Source organism: Pieris brassicae, chromosome 7, assembly GCF_905147105.1.
Source record: "Pieris brassicae chromosome 7, ilPieBrab1.1, whole genome shotgun sequence".
NCBI classification, from domain to species: domain Eukaryota; kingdom Metazoa; phylum Arthropoda; class Insecta; order Lepidoptera; family Pieridae; genus Pieris; species Pieris brassicae.
The window spans coordinates 14215844-14238755 of NC_059671.1; the positions used below are offsets into that span (position 1 = coordinate 14215844).

General features: G+C 33.0%; 1 long non-coding RNA gene across 2 annotated transcripts; it reads right to left on the minus strand.

The window, feature by feature from the left end:
* Nucleotides 1-224: 224 nt before the first annotated feature.
* Nucleotides 225-8069, minus strand: LOC123712078. 2 transcript variants are annotated; one of them, XR_006754043.1, is made up of 4 exons: nucleotides 7899-8069; nucleotides 7613-7828; nucleotides 744-856; nucleotides 225-401 (listed from the first exon to the last, which is right to left on the minus strand). It is a non-coding gene; the product is annotated as an uncharacterized LOC123712078 (long non-coding RNA). The 2 variants fall into 2 exon arrangements; XR_006754042.1 differs by having other exon boundaries at nucleotides 225-420.
* Nucleotides 8070-22912: the final 14843 nt, after the last annotated feature.

Sequence of the window (22912 nt, forward strand, 5' to 3'; positions counted from 1 at the left end):
ATTTTTAGTTTAGCATTGGGAGCTCGGAAAGTGAATTCTACACAAATAGGAAAAAATACAGTTATTACTTTAAATTATTTATAGGAAATGAGTTTACATAACTTATTTATGGAGTGAAAAATAATATTCTACGTTTAAAGACTTTATTTCTCAAAAAAGAAAAAAATGTCACTTACATGAGAATAATACTTTAGATTAACATTACATTGTAGTCGTTCCTAAAACAATCACAATAAAACGATAGCCGTACATGCAATAAACTTAAAAGTAACCATAGACATGAATAAAATTCTTTTTAAATAAAATAATGATGTATATTATAAAAGAGGTTGGATTTCTTTCTTCCGTGATTTTCCAGGTAATCTGCGTAATCCATAGAAAGTTCGTTTCTTCAGTAGGAGCTATTAAATAATGTCACATCTAAAATGTATTCATTAACGATGAAGTTGGATAGAAATCTCTTAAAACAAGTTTATGCCCATGACTTTTCAAATTAATCCAACAAGCAATAAAATGGAATGCACAAAGAAGGTATGCAAGAGGGCAAAAAGCGTGAAATCAAATTGTTAACACGGTCGTAGTGAGCATATTGATATTTTAATTAGATTTACAAAGTCAGCAGCGACACCCAACTCTTTGAGCAGATCTAATGGCACCCCGCGGACTATATTTAAGGGTTGTCGGGGTTCTCTTTGTATGAACTCAATATTTACTAGTAAATGCATTATAGCAACAATACTTACTTATTTTTTAAGTTTACGTAACAGCTTCCGTGTTATCGTTTTCAAAAGCTTTGGAAATGTCGCTCGGGGCTGTGTAATTATAGAGGAGCGCAGCAGGTCGCATTTACTAACGGCTACAAAAATATTGTTACCCTGTAATGAGTCATTACTAAAAAGATGTTTTGTTTACGTAACGCTTTGTTAGTGACGAACAATAATTAAAAAGTACAATGTACATGAACAAGTTTCTTGGATTGAAATTACCAATCAGAACTATTAGGATGGATAACATATTCTTTGGAAGCAATATAAGATAACATTTTAAATTCTAAGCATTAAGATTAATGGAAAAAAGACTAAGTTATATAACAAAACACATGGTCCCAGTATTCAATTTTAAATCTGCACTTTTTTGTGCAAAGTAACTCTGACAATTTATTTGTCCAATATTACAACGGAACAAGCACCACTACTAATGGTTTGATTGAGTGTCCATAGCAGCAATTTTAACGATATTAAAGGAATCATGTGCTTAACTAATACAATTTTATGCATACAAGTATATGTTTCGCGTATATATTTTCTAAAAATCACGCAACAATTATTAATTATTCATACACAATATGTAATGAATCTTGAGTCCTAAATATGTATAATATTGGCTTTAAGTTGCATTAATCAAATAGCGAGTACGTTCATAAACTCATTACTAAAGTACGGACATTTATCATCTGATACAGATTGAATACTTGTAAATAAGTGAGATGAGTTAGTAAACTCGTGTTAGGGCTGAGACAGCCCCGCGCTTCGGGCGGCTCGTACCCCGGGGTGCGACATCGACGCCTCACGCTGAGCCGTCAGCATACAGAACTCTAATTGATACACTAAAAATACGTCATGTCACATAAAAGCATTTAGCATACTGTGCCCTTCATAGTTAGGACAAAAGCAATTTCAAAGTCGTTTCAAAATTGATTAAAGTAAATTATAATGTTAAATACTAAGTGACGCCTTCATCAATTATTGAAATCTTTCAAACTTAAATTATTTTCATAAAATATGTTCCACTTTTGAAGTAAACTGAAATTACTTAAATTATTATAGATTTTGTTATCGTTCTGTTTTTCTTTGGTACTTACAAAAAGATAAAATTGGTAAAATTGTGTAATCTATATTTATGAAGAAAAAAAATTGATTACAATTTTTGACGCTGCAATATCCGGGTTATTTCCGTAACAATTTAGTTTTAATAATATATAAAAATATTAATCCTCTTTGGTGTTACATAACCTTTTTATTTGTCAAATGATTATCGTAAGATGTCAGATAAAATGAAAGCTAGTTGTCGGATTTAGGTTTGAATTAAGAACAAAGCAAATTAAATTTGACAATTTTTTTAATTCGTCTTTAATTAGGTTAGATGTATTGATGTTTTATCTTAGTCGATTTAGGTAAATGGTAAAAAAGCGCACCTCAACAATTTCGTTTATAATATTGTTAAAATATGTTAACAAACGCATAAAGTGCGAAGTTTGATAATTATAATGTCGCAATATCGAGCCGCCCCTATTCTATTGGACAATAGACAAGTGCACCCGGGGCTAAGTATCTGCAGAATGCGCGTAATTATTTATTTGCTCGCCGATCCCTCCGTGCCCACTCATTTTCTTTTCAATATGAAAACAAATACGCGCCAGGAGAACAATAACAAGAATTTTACGGAAGTAATACAGGACCAAATATGTTTAATCAAAAATATAATTTCTTTTATATTACTATTTTAATATTTACATAAAAGCATAATATGAAATAAGTTCCTCCAAGCGTAAAACAATAACTTTATTACTTAAAATATAAATTATTAAATATTTTATGGTAGCGAAGTGTTACATAAAATATCGTTACGTAGGTAGTCACTTTTTGCTTTTAAAAGGGTATGCTTTCAATAAAAAAGCTTAGTAGTATCGTTTTTCGAGCGGACTGCAAATACACAATGGGCCCTGACAAAGCTATAGACAAATATCTCGCACGACGTAGCTACTATTTTGACATTTTAATTTCACCCTTGCTCTAAAATCCTTTTTGAATGGCGACGGGGGCGCGAGAGTTGAGCTCTCAGTGTATCTCGCATTGATTGACGTTTATCGCTCAGATTAAAATACAATTAAATCTAATTTTAAATCGAGACGTTTCTGTTACTTCAACCCTTTACAGTTCATGCTATACAACTTTTTCTATTATGTTTCTATTGCAAATTACGGACACTACGCTGCCATTAATAAACGCCTTTTAGTATTGCGTCTATAAGGCGACAACATTGTAATACTATAAAACAAAATTAAAAAAAATGGCGCTACGACCTAAGTCCTAGGCCTCAGATTACTGTATCTTTTTCATAATCATTTTTTTAAATCTAATTTAATATTCACTCGAACGGTGAAGGAAAACATCGTGAGGAAACCGGCTTGCCATAAACCCAAAAAGTTGACGGCGTGCGTCAGCCTCAGAAGGCAGATCACCTACTTGCCTTGATTAACAAATGATCATGAAACACATACAGAATATTTATTTATTTATTTACACTTTGTTACAGTACAATATAAGCAAAAATAAAGTTACAAAATGTATATAACCTTTTTTATCACAATATTTTATATATTCATCTATACTATAATCTGTTCAATATCCTGTTCCTTTGAACCCAAATGGTACAAATTTCGAACAGCAATTATTCGTTTTCGATTAGAGGTAATTTGTGTCAATCACGGAATCGGCATTGTGATGCCCACGTCCGCCCATGGACCATTTGCCCTAATTAAAAACGGGGCTCAGTTCACAAAAGTCAATCGTAGGATTAATGTTTGACGAACGCCACATTTTCGAAAAGCCTTTTGTGATTAAAGGACTCCAATCTGTGAGATTATTGATTTACGTGTTCTGATCCAATTTGTACGTAGTTTTGTTTCGTGTGTTAAATATTTATGTATTAACAGCAAAGTCACTAGATTTTTTGACATTATTCTTAATTCTGGAACATATATAAAGCTGCTATAACTTATTTGTATGTGTACTATTTATTATAAGACACTTACAAACATGTTTATAAATGAGTCGAATGAAATGGATCTAATATAATACTTTCTATGTTATTACTCACCTATATACAAGAAGACTTTACATAATATGTATTACCGATAAAGTCCACTGCATCGGCATTTAAAGACTTATATGTTATACTAAAGGCAATATCTATTTATCGCCAAATATTCCCATGGTCACTAGGGAAACTCTATTTGAAAGGGTACAATGCTCAGCACGACATTATTACATATAATAACTTACTTAATCGCCTTCGTAAAACCAATTTCATGACTAAATTTGTTTGCATTTTCGATTTGCACAATTCTTGATTTGTGGTGGATATCCAGACAGATTAATAAGTCTGTCTCTTTTATTCGTTCCTACAGTTGGCTGTGAAAAAAAGAGATGGAGTGTTGAATATAGGGGTATTGGTCACGCAACCCTTTCATTGCGCCGGCGACTGGTTAACGGTAATTTGATTTCACGCGCATCTGATGATTTATGTTAGTGCCTTATCGCTCCATATTTTACCGATTTAGTTGTTTCCCCCTTAATATTGACTACAACTTTATCTTATGAATCAATAAAAAAACCTTTTATAAGTAATCCCTTTTTTTAATGCTCTTCAACACACTTTGTTAAAGAAACATTTGTTAAAGAAAACTGTTTTTACTCAATTACTCTACTATTTATTTCCAGCTTCTTTTACACACTCACACTCACTTCGCTGGCTCTGCTTGATCTCTGAAATGAGAAGTTTCCAGCGCTCCCTGTGATGTGCTGTCCCTGTCAATTGCTGGAATTCAGCTGCAGCAGGTCTTCCTTGACTCTATTTTCCTGTCCGACTGATTTGCTGTCCAACGGTAGCTAGGCCGCTTCTTTTATTACTATCTAATATAGCCTTTGCGTTTATTTTCGGATATTTTCTATTCGAACAGAGTCGACTGTTTATCGCTTTACTGTGTTATCAATTTCTAACATTACGTAGATGTATTACAAATTTCGTTTTATTAATCTTCTTTGGACTCAATAAATCAATAATAAAATCATAAGAAACCACACGAAAATTGAAGACGTCACAACTAGAATACGAAGATTCTAATGGAAATGGGCTGGTCATATAATGAGAGGTATAGAAAAGTGGAACAAAAAGATCATATATTGATACCTAAGAAATAAGTAAAGAAAACGAGGTAGACAGTTTCGAAGGTGGACGACATAAAAACCGTAACTGGAAAAATATGGACAAATATGGAAAGCTCAGAACAGAGCAGAGTGGAAAGAAATGGAGGAGGCCTTTGCCAAAGTTGGGCAAACCGATGGGTTATCGGTGTCACCAACTCATTAGGGACACTAGTTTAAAGTTTAAATTATGTAAAATTCTGTCTTAGTAAAGGCTTATATTATTATTATTAAAAATTTCGTGGTTCTCCTCTATTATGTACATAATTTTAATTCATTGCTATGTAAAATGTACACTGAATGAATGTCTAGTGTAATTTTATCCTCAACAACATTTAACGCGACATATTTAACTTTCTCGTCGCAACTCTTTCAAAAAAGATATCCTTAAATCACTAGGTATCAGACATTTTATGTCACGAAATCATTACGCACGCACACAATACATAACCTACACACATTATTTCTCTTATTATTGTTAAGTCTGTAAATTATGTTGTATTATTATACTTAAGTAAGCTAAATTCGTTCAATATGTGTCATTTTATCATTCATGTTATTCATTTTAAATAAAAATTAAACCTTTAATGAAAATAATGGCCCAGGAAAGTTACTATCATTATAGCTTTACTGTTTCAGAACGGATCGATTGCAGTGAATGCAGTGCGCATGTACAAGACGTAGCTGCACGTAGCTGCTGACTCTATCGGCTTACCAAATACTATGACAACTTATTTATTGCATTGGTAGTAGATATTCACAGAAGATAATCCTAGACTCCTCTATGATTTACGGACATGGCGTTTTAAGGCTAGGAATTCCTTCAAGAAAAGAATGTTGAAAATGCTCTTGCGAACCCTCGGGCATTGAGAGTTCGGTCTTGGCAAAACATTTTTTTTTGTGTTTAATAAGCATAGTGGTCTGATAGCATTAAAATGGTTCATAACGCAGACCTTGTTTGTCACATACGACTCGAGGTCATTGAGATTTAAACAGTAATCATTTAGTCTTTCAAAAAGCAAAAAGTTCAGGCACAAATTAAAATAGAAGACGCCTGTTAACCTTGAGTAACAGTTTTATAAGGGAATTATGCTCAAATTTATTCTCAACCCACTTTTTATGTTAACCTATGTTTTCTAAACAGCATTTATTAGACTCAAAAAATAAAATCCTCTTAGTTCAAAAGATCCTTTGTGCATAGAGCTCCCAATTTCTTATAGTATGTGTCTAAGTAATCAAATAACGTCCTAATCCAAGCTTAATGCGGGTTTGTTCGCATTTTATGCTCCGCTACGCCCCCGTTCAAACATTTGCTTATCTCCTGTTTGCTCACTTTTATCGCAATGTGTAAATCTATTGTTAGAGAGTATTTTTTAAATGAAATACTTGCATTTTTCTAAAAAAGTCCGTAACACGTGGCGCGTGATTGATTTCAAGTAATCAATGACAGGCGCGTTATTGATAGGCCTATGATCTTACTATAGTTGTCAGTATTCGCAGATGACCTGTTTTTGGTTTATATTTTATGTTATAACATTCTGAAAAAGGCTCTTAATGTTTTATTATTTAAATATTTATATTTAGAAAATTCATATAAATATTATGTATATGAGTTAGAGACGTAAAACTCTTTTTATCTCGATTTTTCCAATATTTAAAATTTAAAAATATCTTATTCCCGAACCTACAACCTTCCATAAAAATGCACGTTACATATTGCTTGAATGGAATTTTGCAAAGAGCAAGACTTTTTGTATTTGAATATAGTATAAAGCACAGATTATTCTCACCCATTAGATTTTAGTTTAAGCTTAGGATCGATCCTCTCTCCCTAAGTGCGAACATCTGTATTTGCGTATACGGCTCCCACTCATACCTATTGCGATAAATCTGTATTCAAATAATTTTAATCGTTTAAGTATACAAATCCATTCTCGTAACAAATGAATTATAATTATTCATACGACGACAGCACAATCCTTTCGGACTATCGCCTTCTGTTTGCATATCGCTTACCCCTGGCTCCCGTTGCATTTTTAACGTTTATTTTTATTTAAAATAACCTTGCTTAAAGGCTATACAATTTATATTTATTGGCTTTGATTCGGTTCTATCGGTTTTATATTTTATAATTAAATTATAATTGTACCTCATTTTCAAATATTGGCGTATTTGTTAATTAACTGCAATTCATTTGTTTTAGACAAGTAATGCGACATTTAAAATTATATTTTTTTTCATCCACCGAATTTTAGTTCCACCGTCATATAAATCATCATATAGTTAATAAATCTCATAAATCATCACTGAATTTAAATAAGTTTTTATAGCGTTCCTAAATAAATAGAATTACAAATTTATCTAAATACACAATATATATCAGAAAAAATAGATATTGCAAAATATCTAACATTAATGTCGCCATTTTGGTCTTACAAAAAACCATGAAACCTATTTCCGTTCGATATAACCTAAACAAAGACCTATACTTTTTACAGTCAATTGTCAGATACAATTAGAAAGGGCTCTATTCAGTAATTCATCAGTTACAACAAACCATTAAACCCTTTACATTTTTTACAATAAAGGTAGGCGTGTGCGTGATCAATAAAATTATCCGGACTTACGCTTCTCCTGTGCAATCAATCGAGAATGTAAAGCAGGGCTCTTCATTTCGTGCATGGCGGAACAGATCGACATGACATGTTCTCATATGACACTTACGGCTGTAACACTCAATTCCATCCATCATTGATTTGACGTTTAGGTTTGCTCAATCAACGCACGTACTTAGCGCAGTATTGGGTACCAGGAAAATATATATGTTTATGTTATGTGTCTGTCTGTAAACAGAAAACTAAATTTAAAACAAAATCACGATTTTTCGTTATGTACTTATCGTGTTTAACATACCTTATGTTGTTCGTTTCCCCGTCTATACGATAGCATTAAAATACTTAAACCAGTTGAAACAAAATAAAAATAACAACTACTGAGCGCTTCTTAACGCAGTTTTTGCTGCGCACCACCACTATGTGGAATGCCCAATGAATCAATTCGACTTAGGCTCCTTTAAGAAAAGAGCGTATCAATTCTTAAAAGGCCGGCAGCGCACTTCCGAGCCTTCTGGCAACGTGTGAGGGTTATCACTTAATATCAGATGAGTCTCCTGCCCGTTTGCTTCCTATTTCATAAAAAATAACTAACAATTATACTATGTATATGCACTTCCCTAACACACACTATGATTAAAGTTCTTCAGAAAAAACTTTCAAATATAAACTATGAAAATTTCATAGATTTTTTATAGATTTCAAAAACAAGTGCACACGCACTAGCCGTGCCTCAAACGATTAATAAAATCATTAATACGTAACAACAATGCTTTTCTCATTTTCACCAGATGTGCGATAACGTTATCAAGAGGGTAAACCGTGACCTCATAAAAAGTAAAATTTATTACATCTCATGCCCCTTTGCCCCGATAGTAAGACAGCGGAGGAAATAATAGAAAAATATCGTAATTAAAATCCAACCCTTCATGTTGCGCTGTTTTACGGAGGGATCGAATTGGAGCGGGCCGCGCGTGACCGATCCGATGATATACTGCGAAGAGGCAGCCCTGCCTACAACTAAACGATCTTTAATGACTGTCAAGTTCTTCATTAAAATTTAAACATATGCCCCCATTTTGTTTTATAACACTTAAACGCCTGTTTCCGTTGCGTAAAGACATAACTATCTTGTTCAAATTTTGAAATTATCTACTAATTATCTAAAACTGTGTTATTATCATGCAAAACAAATGATTACCATTGTGTTTTGAAAATATTATAAGCATGAAGATTGAGAGAACGCCGGGCATTAACATCCAATTTTGGATGCGTCACGTTTCATATTAGTTTTGAGTTTCAATTCAGATTTCAGCGTGTACAAATTATAAGTTTGAAAATGAAGATGCATATTACTGTTGAAGTTGTCTTCAATTTTTTAAACAATTTTTTCAAACAAAATTGATTATACGTTAAAAATTTGAAACCCTTGAATGATAACAAATTAAAAATTGAAGAAATTTCTTTCAATTTATAAAAGCTATGTTAACAAAAGACAATACTATGTAATTTTTTTTTGTAAGAGATATTATAAATTTCTAGTACTTTAAAATAAAGAATGCTTGAGATTACTGTTTAAATATTGTATAACGTTCATGTATTTTTTGTTATACATGAGATATATCTCTTTAATACAAAGATGAGAGATGTTCAAAATCTGTAAGGGGGTAACTCTAATGGGCATTGTGTGTGAAAATATTGGTTTTAGAAGAAATTATTAAGCGCGTTTAATCAATTCAAAAGGGCGTTAAAGATACATATCAGAATGAGTCTAGTAGACTAAAATTAGGACGGCTGATGGTGACGTGTATCTCGTTCGTATATTAAGCTTTTAATTTATATAAAAAATATTTTTTTGTAATGAGAAATAGAAGTTGTTTAACATTTTATTATTTTAAACAATATTTACTTGGATTCTTGGAAATAGGTAATTAGGTCCTAAGCTACGACCAAGCCTAATCAAGCGGTAAAAAATATTAATATTGTGTGTATGATTTTTATAATTATTTTTTATTTTTATGAATTAATATACTAATAAAACAATTAGTACAATATTGTAACTAACAAAACAAAATCATATATACATATATGATTTTGTTGTGTTAGTTACAATACTCCACTCCACTTAAATAAATAAATAATCATTATTCACCTTTAACACGAAGCTTAACAAATTATTCATACGTGGATACTTTAAAATTCTCGCTTTAAAAAAATAAGGTGCATAAGTAGGCCATTTCAATGCTCGATAACGTTCTCAATAAGAATAAGCTTTTGTAATCGTATTTCAAAATGGAATTTCTTTTATCGAATTACTGACATAGAGCCAAACATTTCAATAAAACTGTATAAAAACTTGAACTTGTACAAAAGATTAACTAAGAATACATTGCCTTGTGTTATTATATGCCGCCTACGAATTCAATTGCAACAAAAGTCTCAATTCTTAACACAATAAGGTCGTCATTCGCTTGGAAAATAAACTCGATTTTAGGTGCGAGAACGCGCGATGCAACTTTGTTTGTTGTTTGTTAAAGTATGCGTGAACGAGAGATCTTTAGGCGTATATTACAGTTGAATAGCAAACAAGATGAATGGATGCTTGACAATACAACGCTCTGCTACCTAGACGTCTTATTGATTGTTATTTCGAGACGATGAAAGCAATATGTTTATTTAACGGAGATTTATAAACTTTGACTACATAAAGTATTAAGTTTTTATGTGCCGTTGTATTAGTAAATAGCTTTAAGTGAAGTCAAAATGTTTTATGTTAATACATCAGTTAGTAGTAGTAAATAGTGCAAAAGGCTGACAACGCACTCGCGAGCCTGCTGCCGTCCATGGCCGGCGGCATCACTTAACATCAGGGGAGCCTCCTGTCCATTTGTCCCCTGTTCTATAAAAATAATAATCATAAGTTAATGCATATGTAATTGAAATCAGTGTTTTATTCGCTACAAATCTTAGTATTAAACATTACTTTGTTGTTAGGATTATGAATATATTAATTTTTACGAATACTTCCTATATGCTGATACACGCGCACACTGTCCGCATGGGTTAGGTTAGATAGTTTAAACTTAGCGATGAAATATCAGTCCGTGACGAATAAGTAAATTTCAAATTTATTGAAGTGGCCGCCATCTTAGGTGGTCCATTCGCTCACTGATTTTCAAAGTACTTCACAATTCGTATCCATTTAAAGTATCTCATTGTATAAACGAAAGACTCAATGAAACTTATTCTCTAGTACATTGTTATCTTAATCCGTAATGTGCAATCCTGCGAAACATTTTGAGACGGACAGACATTGTGACGTCTTGTCTACCAATAACCCATTCAAAGGCTATTATAAAGATTGTATGAGGAATAAACGGATAAATCACGCTGAAAAAAATATCAGTTTATCGAATCGTTCTCAAGAAACTTGTATTTCGCTGATATTGTGATCTCTGAAAAATAGTGAAATCACATATATTGAATACCTGAAGTATTTCAGAACCAATTCGACTTCAATACTTCAAGAAAAGAACGTATCAATTCTTAAATGGCACCGCACTTGCGAGCCTTCTGGAAATGTTAGTGTCCATAACTTAACATCAGGGGAGTCTCCTGCCCGTTTGCCTCTTGTTACATAAAAAAAAGAACAAACATCTATATATTGTAGGTACATATACAAAACTAAAGCGATCAGCAACTTTACGGACTTTAAAAGAAAAATACGTATTAGGTATAATGGGCAAATTAACAAAAATATATTCTGTAGTTTACAAATATTTTCTGTGGTTTAAAATGTTATCCTTGTTATAAATTATAATAATTAAGGATTGTTGCCGGGTGTTCTGTTATAATATATTTGTATCTATTATTAAAAATGTTTGCAACGCACAAATAATGAATTTAAAAATAAATTAGATATTGCGTTACTTAGTAGTTGCGTAGTTTTTAATAGTGTATTCCATCTCTAAGCGTAAACATAGCAAAGAACAGATTTCTTAGATAAAGTAACTATTCTGATGGAATGATACATTAATAACGAAGTTCTCCGGGGTAATCAGAGGTCCTTCTTAAAGCAGCTTAGCCTTCGTTGTTTTTTAAACTTATGAATAAATACACTCAAAACATTTTTAATTACTCAGAATACAGCATTGTGTCGCATTTTGAAATCGAGAGTATGTTTGTGGAGGTATGTAACTGGCATGTGAGTAATACAAAGTGACGCTAAGGGATATAAAAGAGTAAAACAAAAGCGTGCAGCGGCGGAGGCGGCCCACTGCGCACACGCCACTTGAAGCTCGTTAGTGACGTATTCAAAATACTAAAACAATGCTAAACAAACCGTACGTTGCCATTACGCTAATTGCACCATTGCTATTGTTCTGTCACTCATTTATTCAAATAATTTTAAAGCTGTAGATACTTATAATATATGATATTTTATAGGTGAAGCTATCGTGTGCAATGGCACAATTAATTAGTCCTGGTTTTCAAGGTGACTTATGGGTTTTTATCTTATGCATGTTGTTTATTTCTCGCATCGTCTTAAAACGGCGAAAACACTTATAAGACCTCAACTATCCGGCCTATGAGAATACTCTGAAGTTCTACACATACCCATAATATGACTTATATAATATCATATATATTATATTTCATTGCAGTAGTCAGCTCACAGACAGCAACTGCTACCCAGTTGTTCTATGAGTGCCTAGGAACGGAACTTAAATAGAAATATATAAGAAAGAAAATAATTCTAAACAATAAATCTAATATTTAATCTATTTATGCACTATGCACCGCATGCACTAAATTGAAACTTTCTAGATATTCCTGGTAATCTGGTAACTCACGCACCTACCATGTAAACTTAGCACGAAGTCCACGGCCACAGTCACTCTTCATTTAGCCTAAACTCAGTAGAATGTGCTCTGTATCGTTAAAAAAAATTCACGATTGAAAGACACTACAATAAGCAAAATGATAAAGTGTACGCTCTCAGTTCTAAAGAAGCTGCTGGAAAGGTCGGAAAGGTACAACGTGGTCATCATCCTGCGTCGGTGATGGTTTGGTTGAGTGTGTCTGATCACGTTGTGAAAGCAATATACTTTTTAAAATGTACCGTGGACTTTCCAGCAGGATTCTGCACCTGGTCACAAGGCACGAATTACCTTAAATGAGCTTGTCTTGAAACCAACGTTCCGAACTTTATAAGAGCTGAAGACTGGCTCTCATCCACCCCAGACCTCAACGCTTTAGTCTTTCAAATTATGGTCAGTTTTAGAGGACATGACCTGCTTTAAACGACTCGTCGCTGAGTCTTCTTGATTGAGTCTCTTATAAAATCTTTGGAGCAAGCAGTGGCGAAATTTCCCTTGGAAATAATGCGTAAATATTAGGTCCTTACATATGAAATTGGCGTTTTGTATGGGAGGAACAAAAAGTCGAATATTTTTAAATATAATATATTTAATTAATCAAAGTATGAACCATTGTTTTCTATGCACTTTTGCCATCTCATAGGTTCAGTTCATTGATCCGTTTACTAAAAAAACCAGTCGGACGGGAATCAATAAAATCTGTGAAGGCGATTTGGACTGCCCCATCAGAGTAAATTTTTTTCCCTTGCAAGAAGTTGTCCAAATTTCGAAAAGAATGGTAATCTGTTGGAGCAAGGTCCGGGGAGTACGGAGGATGCCTTAGACATTCCAATTGAAGCTCTTCTAATTTGGTAGCCGTCTGTTGTGCAGTGTGTGGTCTAGCGTTGTCGTGATGTAGCAGTGGGGTGGAGCGATTGACCAGCCTAGGTTGTTTAGCCGCTAGCTTTTCCATCATGGTTTGCCATTGCTGACAATAGACATCAGTTATAGATCTGGCCAGACGTAATAGTCTGGCCAGATTTGAGAAAACTGCAATGAACAATCGCTTGGGGCAGGATTTGGCTGGCTGACCAGGATCCAACCATTGCGCTGAGCGCTTCTGATTATCGTAAAGAATCCATTTTTCATCACAGGTAATGATTCGGTTTAAAATACCTTCATTATTGTGCCGGTTCAGTAATGTAACGCAGCAGTCGACGCGCGTTTGCGCCGGTTTGCTTCAGTCAATTCGTGAGGTACCTTTCAAGCTTTTTAATATTCCCAAATTGCTTCAAGTGAATTAAAACAGTTTTATCACTAACACCGCAGCCTGCAGCTAACTCGGACGTGGTTTGCGATGGATCCGCTTCCACAATAGCCTTCAATACTTCATTATCAACTTGGGCTCCGTTCTCAACCGTCCACGGGGCTTGTTCTGCAGGTCGAAATTTCCAGAACGAAAACGTTGGAACCAAAAAGATCTGTGTTTTCTTTTGTAACATGACCGCCATACACATCATTCACCCTTCGAGTCGTTTCCACAGCACTAGTGCCACGGCGAAACTCGTACTCGTAAATAATGCGATACTTTAAGTTTTCCATTTTGTAAAATGAGTGACGCAAACAGAAAAAAACAGATGAATGACGGTCATCGAAGCACAAATACATGAGTAAATAGCTGTACAAATTTGAATTTGAAATTCCTAACCAAAGAGGAGGTATTTGAGGTCAAAGTGGCCAATTTCATATGTAAGGACCTAATATAAATAGATTGGTGGCCAAACAGATTAAAGGCTTGTATAAAAGCCAAAAATGGCCATTTCGAGTAGAACATCCTTTATTTGTTGATTACACTTTAATAAATATGTAGGTATACATTTCAATAATATAACATTACTTCATAAAAAACAATGCATTTTCATTTGAAACAGAATTTATGGCTGGACTAGATTGAAAGGCGTAAGGAAGATCGCAATTGTTGTAATTTACGAAAGAAATATGCGGTTTGAGACAGTATAAATAGAATCATGGCTAACTGCTTTGAATAAAGGTACCGTATTCTTTAGTACTAAGCTTCTATGTATAATATGCGCGTGTTTGGTACTTTCAATATTCAATATCGGTGATACTGTATATGGACCATGGTTTTTCGCGCGGAGAAGGCATCTATAGAAAATGCATCCGCATCCGAATGTTAAAATCGAGCACATTTCAGAATATTTTATTAAGAAACAAATTTTAAAACAGGAAGCCCGTAGGCGTCTTTTTTGTGTGTATGATTTTTGATGTGGTGATGACCAAAACGCCCTCATACCTCTGCAACAATGTATGTTGGAAGACTCGAGATGTAGGACATATCTTCTGCAGTTATCTATGCCGAGGAGTCAGTTGCAGAGCACAGATGCTTTTGAAGGATGCTTAAAATAAAGTGCCACTAATTGGTGGAATAATCTGTTGTCACCGTTACGTCAATGAACGTTAAGTCTGAACAGTTTAAGAAACACATACATAAAATTACTGTTGGTGGCATTTACTGGCCAACGGGCAATAAAGCAAAGTGTACATTCTATTCTTCACTTATTTATTATATAGATAATCTTCAGATTTTAAATCACACAGCACATTTTGCCGTTGCTTATTTATTATTAGTTTATTTTTATATTTATTCACAATTTAAAATGCAAAATCACAACTTGTTGCTTGTCTTAATTGAAGCAGCAAAAGCGTCGCTGCACATATCATGAAACCTCATCACTTAGGTACTGCTAATCAAAGTTACATTTTAGATTTAGATATCCATTCACCATGCAGATCCATTTTAGTAAGTACTACTTAAATAAGACAACGCAGCATTGCCTAACAATTTTCCGACTGTCATCTATTGTACTGAGGATACTCTTCCTGCTGCCTCGCAATCTGCGTAAAAGTGATACCGTTCCGACGGATTGCCCAGAAGTCATCAGTATGAGCGCGGGTAAGTATGCCCAAGGCACTGCAAAAGCGTGGCAATTCCAACAGCATCCTAAATGCGTTAGTATTTTAAACAGCCAAGGCACTTTTTTCGCAATAAAAGCCTTGAAAAGGATGATATTTACTGGAACACTACAATACTAGTGAGTAATTAAGTTTAGATAAAAATGTGAAATGGAACGTAATGTAATGTGGTTGAATAAATGTTTTTTCATTCTTTGTTTCGATTATTTATAATCGATTTTACTTTAGTTTTTGTTATAGCATATTAAATCAACTAAGCTGTAGAACCGGCTACTATCATTTTATTCGTTCATAATATTAAATTGTTAATTCAAATAGATATAATAGTTAGTTAGTTAAAAATACCGTTGATATAATATGCTGTTTGTAGGCGATATTCTCTTGTACGGCATATAGAGTCAAGATTCAGAACAAGGTAATTGTCAACATGTTTCATTATTTACAATATTAATATATGTTTAAAATTTCATCTGTATCCATAGACTATATCAGTTTTTAATTAATATTATTTTATACATAGTTTAAGCCAGTTCTGAATTATTATGTTCTAACTTTTTGCGAAATAACTTCTAATTTTGTTGAACAGGCTCGAAAAGATTATGATTTTCGAGGATTTATGGAGGTCATACATTTCTTTAAAACATGTACAGGCCGTGGTATAACAATGCTGGCACCAATCCGAAATTTGACAAGACAATACAATAAACAACGTTAACGACTTGGTTTTACCATATGACTACTACCTTAGTCACATCATTATAGTGTCTTATCACGTATGTATGTTTTCATATAGAATTAAAATAAAATGAATAATAGAACTTTTCTATATAAAATATATGCCATGTTGGCCTGAGGCCTGAGGTCGTAGGTTCGGTGGTACACCAATGGACTTTCTATAAGCGCATTTTACACTCCCTCATACAGTGAACATTGTGTGGAGACTGGCATGTTTGACACTCAAAAAGTGGATGATGTCAATGGCTTCTAGTGCATAGAAGGCTTATCTCTTACTTGCCTATGAGAAAGAAACAAAACATTACGAAACAGATCAAAACAGACAGACCGAGACAGTAAATTTGGAAAATTATCGACATTTTCGGCAACGTATTTGCGAGCTCACTGACAATGTGAGTGCCCATGGGCGGTATCACTTAACATTATGTTAGCTTCCTCCTGTTTGATTTAAAAAAAATTGCGAAACAAACGTGAACAAAACAACATTAAGTATAAAAATCGGGCGTGTTTTAATTAACTACTTACAATGAGGACTACTTTGCTTTAATCCTAATGCTTATGTTCACTTTTAACGTATACCTAAGTGCCATTTCCGGTAATAAATTAACCGATCACTTATGGCACGTCCCTATTTCAATTGGATTGAAAATAAATTGCCCAAATGCTAAATAATCCGGGGTTACAACAAACAATCTGTAGACATGACAATATGTCGACAATTAAGTCGGCGCAGGCGCACCTAAAGTATCTATTAACAAATGTATTTGCCGTGTTTGGGCTCGATCGTAAATCCCATGAAGAGCAGTTGGAACGTATCGCTTGTGATAATATATCATTCTGTTTTAAATAGATGTGATCTCCGAAATTTACGAGATACTCTAATAAAATAAGACATAAATTGTTCGGGAGTTGAAAGGAAGTTTAAATAAATTGCTCTTGAGAGGAAAACACTGTATACATGTTAGATATTTAATATACTTAACTGAACAACGGCAAGTTGTTTTGATAAAATACCAATTCTACTATATTAATATCATTGATATAAGAATTATCTTATAAATGATTAGTTGGGAATTGCCCAAGTTTAATTGGTACTTCAATAGGTTCACTTTCATATGTAATTATCAATGCAACGGAAACATTGTGAAACACAATACTGAAAGTTATGTTTTGAAAAACGTTCTAGCTTTTGACAAACAATTTCAAAAATATGAAATATGTAGTTTATGAGATTCGTGTTTTTGTTTTGGAGAATTGCATCTTAGTGTCAGTGGTTCGAACTAAGAAATATAATAAATTAGTGTAATGAATAATATGTTAATATTTCCTAATCCTACTTGATGAAGATTACTACTGTGAATTGTTCGAAATGTATATTAAAAATTGATTACGATAAGATAAGATATATTACAGATGAAGTTACGTATGACCTGGTAAACGAATTTGGTATGTCGTAACTCATAATATATCATATCAAGCTTGTATATATATATGAAAGCCAGGCTTACAGGCTCTGCGGGGGATATGAAAATATAATTCAAAATTCGAATAATGAAAATCTGAAACGATTTCTCTCGGCTCGGGGATGTTGAAGTCACTAAGAAATGGTTACCATGGTAACTATGCGTCAACGTTTTATGATAAGCCAGAATTATTTCGTTGTTCCTAAGGATGTTTGTCAAATGTTTCCTACAAAAACATGTAAATCTAAAGAAATATTCAGAGACATCATCTGTCTCCGAGAGCAATTTATTACCGTCGGACCGTTACGAAATCAGAGTGCCACCCGTGCGTAGATGTGTCTACGGCACGCGCGCCCTTATTTAGGCCTAATCACTTAACCCTCATTGTTTTTCTAAACAAAGCTCGCGATTTATTTACGAGATATTTGATTATGATCGGGCACGCTCCTTTAACTATTGAATATTATTAAAATGTAGACTGTAGGGAAAGACCAAACCAATTTTTCTTATTGATTTCTTTCTAAAGTAAATTTTAAAGCATTTCTTGGTACATTGACATATAAAAAATCTAACCTCCGACTTGTGAAACTTACATTATTTTGGTTAGATTAGATCCTTTAGATCATTAATTATCTATTATGTGGTAACTGATGTTTTATTTAATTTGTTTGTTAGTCTGTGGAAAAGACACTAGTTTTGGCCTATTATGTAAATAATTTTAAAGTTTATAATAATAATACATAGCTTTAATCTGTTTAAAAAGTGTTTTCTTAATGTGTAAAAGCTATGTTAACAAAAGGCAATACTAGTTTTGGCCTGCCATTTAAATGTTAATTCGAAGATTTTTTTGTTAGAAATTTTTGGATTATAGAATAAATAGGATAAAAGTGATTGTTTTCAAGTAAAATAACAAATTCTATTAGTATTTTAAGAAAATGTCGTTTCTTAAAATACATATTTCAGCAACACATTTGAGTTTCATTTATCATACTGTTTCTAAGTCGAACTTTAATAATAACAGACATCAGACATGGTAATAGCGGACATTTTACATTTTAACATTGAATAATTTCCTTATGTATTAAAATAATAGATAAAATACAAACGCAATGAAGTACCTAACTAAATGCATTTATTAAATTTATTTCGAGCTTCCATAGAAATACTAATATCCTCCTTCCATAGATGTATAGGTACTAAACATTACCGGTCATAAAGTCAAAACTATTGCCATAATACAAAAAAAAAACGTTACTGGTATTAAAAGCACTCTTACACAACTTTTAAATATTTTTGAGTGTTTACATAATTTGTCTTTAATAGTATACTATATTTAATGATTGTATAGATTAAATATTATAATTAAACATAATGCAAAACATTCAAATTGCAGCTATTTATTTATAAGTCCTAGAATACATTATCCACACATTTTGTATAAAACACATCAATTATATTAGAACATAAAAATTGCAAACTAGGAAGGAAAAAATTAAACAAGCAACAACAAAATGAAAAAAACAAACAAAAACTACTGTAAGAAGAAGATTGTTGTAAAATACGTAATATATCAATACTTTCAATCGTGTTAGTAATTACGATGTAAGAGCGAGATAGTCTATTTACTGTTATTAATAATTATATTTTATGAATAAATAATTACAACAACGTTATAATAGCAACATTCCATTAATTTACCTTAGTTCGAAATTTTAAAATTTATTGTGTTAATACTTTCATACGAAATCAATTGAATATTTTTTTAAAATTTAAATTTGAAACCCTATTGAAACGAGATGCGACATTACACAATGTTCGACCCGCGCGTATCTATTGATGCATAAAAATTACAATAAGTGTCATATTCCTGTCATAATTTAATATGCACATAACAAAACAAAGTCCGACGGATCGGCCTATTGTTATTTCTGATGGCACTAAACTGTCAAACAAAACAATTGATATACTTTAATAAAAAAATGCAAAATATAGTCGCTGCTAAACTATATATTACAATTATGTTTTACTCAAAATTTGATTTTAATAAAATTCCCTTCTACATTACATCTTGCGGTCTTTCGGTGCGCGATGCTTACGCCATCTTACATTAGAGCGTAGATGTACGACTCAGAAAGGAGATTGGGCGCTAACAAAGACAATAAAAGTAAGTTTATAGCGCTAAGTACCGACTTCCGTACGTTAAAAATATAATAGATGTAGTCATTTCTGAATTTCTAAGTTGACTAGTATTAACATCGTTTTTTTTCGGACAGTCAGTCTTTATATTATACCCAATAATCACGCTTTAATTAGGTAGCTTGGCACGACAAACCATAACGATTAAGTCATAATCTCTAATACAATTCTTAACGTCAAATTACATAGAGAAAAAATGGTTTGACAGCTCTTCAAATTGGATTTTATGTACGTCAGAATAGCATACCTTCAATCGATATTTTTTCATTATATTATAAATACAATAATATAATAAATTTGAAACACCAAAAGTTTTAAACTTTATAAACACAATTACACACACTGAGTGAACACTCAGTTTTGAAATAAATAAATGCTTAATTAAAATACATTTATTACTTCCAATCATGTTTTTTATTTGTAGAGTGTCTCTCGCAATAGATTAACCAAATTCGAAATATGTATGTGCATCACGATTGCTGAGTATATAATAGCCCAACTTAACATCTGATTGTTTTGCCTAAGTAGCTGTTCGACCTTTTACTATGGGGCAGATACGTGCATTTCTGCATAAAGGAAAGAACCTCCTTTGAAATTTAGCACTTTTTTCATTTTTAAACAGTAATCTCATACCAATACGGGTTAAGTCAGAAAAGTTGTGGTTTAGTCATCAACTCAACTTTCCTACAAAATCAGTTTTGTGGTTAGCGAGCACTCAAAGTTATTTTCTCTTGAAAATTAGCATTGTACCAATTTATGTTTTGGATTCCGTAGTTTTGAATAATTTATTTATTATGAACGCCATTTTGCTTGTCTGTATGAACTATAAAATATAAATAATTATTTCTCTATTTTTAATCATTTGGGTTTAAATATCAAAATAGTACTCATTATTTATATTATTCGTTCTAAAATCTAGAAATATAAATATTTAATATAGACACAGATTTGGAAAATTATATTTGGGATTTGTTTAACGTTTAGCGTCAGTTTAGCTGTTAGACGCATTTTTTTTGTTGTGCGCAAAACTTGCTTATACAACTGAAATATCGTATGGAAACAGGAATCGAAATAGCAGGTCGTAGAACCAAAAATACATACAATGCTGCTTACCTACAAAAGAAATCAAGATCATGATTTTCTTCTAACAATTTAACTAGTAATACTGATTCTCCGAGATTTGAACCCACATGAACTACTATTCTCTCGAACTCTACAGAGGTGGACTAAAATAGGTACCTACATAGAGAAACGATATAAATTTGCATGATTAATTATAGTAAATTTCCACAGGAACGTCAGACCTTTCCTTTTTTAGGATAAGTGTAATAAATAAACATAATTTCTAGATAATTTCACACTGGCCATTTGAAGTTTAAAAATATTTGGAATAATAGACAATAAAAAGATATTCTGAGAAGCCAGAAGGCATAAAACGAGTTAGAATCGTGAACTGAAGGATGTGGCTGCGGTTGCGACAAACCGCAAACTATCCACCTAAATAACTCCGACGTTCCAGAAAATGCGATGAAGCAGAATAAAAATTATTGTTTTTATAAGAACTCTTAGAACATCAATACTAGTATATCATAGTCATAGCCCGTTATTCGTTGGAAATTATTCAAATTTTTGATGCAACAACAGTATTCAGAATCGTTCACTAAAAAAGTTAGAAGCTTAAAAGAGTTTAGGATTCTATACATAATGAGGTTCATTCTGTGTTACTTCCAACATCGCACCAATGGTCCAAATGACTTTCTGTATCACGCGACCCGACTCTCTACGATTATAGAAAAGCTTGATCGGATACAAAAACTAGCAGGGTTGGCTTGCGCAATTGAAATTTTCTGCGCAGAAGTTAAAAAGATCTGTCGCTTACTTATGCGTCATCGGAGCTTTGAATTATTGTTATTTAAGTATAATAATTATTAAGAGATTTAATGGACGTATTTCACTATAAGGCCCAGACGCTGTTTTTACGTATCTTGAATAATCAGAGTACACCACATGTTTTGCACTTGAACAATGACATGTTGTTATTATAGGTTATAAAAATTTTTTTGGATACAAATAAACATGCAAACATGTTATCCAATTTTTTACGTCGATACATCACTAAGAAATTAATAACGCAATTTACGACAATTAGGCACATTCCTAATAACAGAGACGTGTACTGACATACATTTTATTTTTCTAATTACAGTTTTTTTTGTGCGTCATTTTACGTAATTTTCTGACCTTTCAGGTTAGAGAATAATTTGATGTTAACGAGTATTAAAGGCGCACATAGAAACTGCATTGGTGCATAGTGGATCGAACCTTAGGGTTGAGAGTCGCACGATGAAGCCACTAGGCCAACATAGCTCATTATTTTAATTATACATTAATTAACTTGATTTTTTTTATAAAACAGGGGTTAAACGGGCAGGAGGCTCAGATACCACATCTCTACGCAACGTCAAGGGATCAAGCCGCTCGGAAAGTGATTGGTCGTCGACGATTCCAATCGCGAAAGGAGCTGGTACTAGAGTGCTCCCGCCCAGAGGTGAGAACAGTACTCCATGTGGGGCCGAATTTACGCTTTATAGTTGTTGCAAGCGGTTGCCCGTGGTAACGTACCGTCTCGTCTTGCTAGGCACACCAAGCTTCTTAGAGGCTAACCAATCCTTTCCTTTCAAATGACAGCGAAACTGAACGTCATTCGATATGTCAACGCTCAGTACCTAACCCAATTAAAATTAGCTATGTGAGCAGATATTTTCCTTACCAACACAGAATTTCCTTGTAGACTGCACCTAATATCCCTTACGTACTCGTACATGGCCGCTTATTAAAATATAAAGTATTGGTCATTAATAGTCTTATCTAAACAGATTTTAGAATAGTGTTCTGAATATACCTATAATTAAATCAAAAGATTTAGCTATAATTATCGCTAAAGGCTATTCGCTACCCGCGGTATTATGTATCGTTGTATTATGCTTAACTACAGACTACACAATACAGCAAGCATTTATAAAATATGTAAATGTCATCTGTCAAGTAAAATGTGTTTAAAGAAGTTA